Below are 2,500 nucleotides of genomic sequence, written 5' to 3'. Positions count from 1 at the left end.
GGACAAGTGGGACACTGACTCCACAAGCTTCGTAGCTCTTCTCTGTACTCTTTCGACACTGTCCCTGTCTCTCTTGGTTCTAGGACACCAGATCACTGTTGCATACTCCAAATGTGGCCGGACTAGGCTCTTGTAAAGAGGTAGAAAAGCCTCCTTGTCCAGGTACTTGAAGGTGTGCCTGATTGCACCCAGAACTCTGTTGGCCTTATTTACTTGAATCTGGACATGTGTGCTGAACTTGAGGTCACTGTCAATCGTCACCCCCAAGTCTTTCTCCTCATGTGTCACCTTCAGCGTGTGGAGTGATCCATCTTCCTTTGTCATAGTATACTCGTGTGTGGGGTTTCTTCTTCCCAGGTGCATTACTTTGCACTTGTCAGGGTGAAACTTCATCTGCATCCTAGATGACCATCGCTGCAAAGTATTCAAGTCAGCCTGTAGGCATGTAGAGTGTAGATTGCTCGTGTGGATTTCTTGGGTCGCATGTGTTATGGTCTGACTCGTGTGGAGTTCTTCTTCTTGAGTCGCATGTGTTCTGGCCTGGCTTTCACACCCGTGTGCAATGGCATAGATCTTTGTGTCGTCCGCAAACAGGAAACAAAGTTATGTAGCTCATCGGGTATGTCACTGACAAACATCGAGAAAAGAAGCGGTCCCAACACTGACCCTTGCGGTACGCCACTCGTCACCGCTTTCCAGCTGGATGCTTGGCCATTTACTACGACTCTCTGTCTCCTGTGAGTCAAGAAGTTTCTAATCCACAGTAGCAAGTTCTCTGCTATGCCGAAGGATTCTACTTTGTTGATCAACCTCTCATGTGGAACCGTGTCGAACGCTTTAGCGTAATCCAAGAAGATAATATCCACCGGTTCACCGTGGCTCAAAGCCTCCGTCCACACATCCAGTGCCTCTAGTAGGTTTGTGACTGTGGATTTACCCTTGGAGAATCCATGTTGTTGTCGCATGTGAGGTTGTTGAATCTCATGTGTTCTAGTATAGCATCTGATATGAATCTTTCTAGCATCTTGCAGATTATGGATGTCAATGACACCGGTCTGTAGTTAGCCGGATCTGTTCTGCATCCTTTCTTGTAAATTGGAGTCACGCATGCCTCTCTCCACTGGTCTGGAAGCTTTCCACTTTTAATACTTGAGTTGAATATAATAGTTAGAGGTTTGGCTAGCTCGTGTGCTGCTTCCTTCAAGACTCGTGGATGTATCCCATCATTCCCAGGTGACTTATCTATTCGAAGTAGCTCCAGTTGCTTTAGTACCATTTCCTCTGTAACTACTATTGTCTTCAGTAGATCACTCTGTAGGGGTTTCAGTATAAACCTTGGCACATTACTGCAATCCTCGTGTGTGAAAGTTCTGACGTACTGTGTGTTTAACACTTCGGCTTTCTTCCCGTCCTCAGTAGTCAACTTTCCTTCCTCATCTTTAAGGTCTCCCACGTTTACTCTAGTCTTTCTGCGGCTGTTGACATATCTCCAAAAGGATTTGTTGTTTGACTTCACCTCTCTGGCAATCCTTCTTTCAAATGTCCTTCTTGCTTGTCTGGCCGCATGTGTAGCTGCATTTCTTGCTGTCTTATACTTCTTCCAATCCTCTTTGCTTTTTGTGTTGAGATATCTTATCCACGTGTGAAATTTCTTCCTTGTCTTTCTGTACGTCGCATTATTCATCCATGGTGGTTTCACCCTCTGTTTCTTGCTGTTTGTTTTTCTCTTGGGAACGTGATTATTCACTGACTCGAGTATTCTGGATTGTAGTTCATCGAACGCTTCTTGTGTGCTCTTGTTTTCAAGTACTTCCTCCCAATTGAGGTTGAGGTCATTTCTGATTTCTTCAAAACTTGCTTTCTCATAGTTCAGTGATGGACTCCTTTCCCTCTCATCATGTGAATTGAAGTTAAAACTGAATTGTATTCTAACATGGTCGCTCGCTCCCAGTGGATCGTGGTGCTCAAGACCTTCCACCATTTCTGCTTCGTTGCTGAAAACCAAATCATCCACTGTTGGAGTTTGATCACTCCTGTATCTTGTTGGTTCTTTCACATGTTGGTATACGTATGTATCTCTCAAGCACTCTATAAACTTGTTTGCTGCGTTAGTTGAGCCTTCTGATCCTAGCACATGTGGTGAGGGGATCCATCTAATTATTGGGTGATTGAAGTCTCCTGCAAAGAGCACATGTGTTGCTTGGCCGTTAGTTGCCCATTTTAAGTTCTCATGTAGGGCTTCATCACGTGTGCATGCTAGAGTTGGCGTCCCTGATCTGTATATCACCCCAATCCTTAGAATATCATTCCCTTGGCTCTGCATCTCCACCCATGTGCTATCGTGAAATGTCTCTGCATGTGGTATGATTTGTTTGGCTTTCAGTGATGTCTTGACATATATGCATGTCCCTCTTGTGTTTTCTGCCGTTAAGTCACTTGTGAACAAGTCATATCCACTAATTTGCATGACTGAAGAGTCGGGTATTTCTCCGTGTTTTTG

The sequence above is a fragment of the Branchiostoma belcheri genome, unplaced genomic scaffold, assembly GCF_001625305.1.
Source record: "Branchiostoma belcheri isolate BF01 breed outbred unplaced genomic scaffold, Haploidv18h27 scaffold30, whole genome shotgun sequence".
Lineage (NCBI taxonomy): Eukaryota > Metazoa > Chordata > Leptocardii > Amphioxiformes > Branchiostomatidae > Branchiostoma > Branchiostoma belcheri.
The sequence above is the reverse complement of the archived record's forward strand: the minus strand, read 5'-3'. Positions refer to the sequence as shown.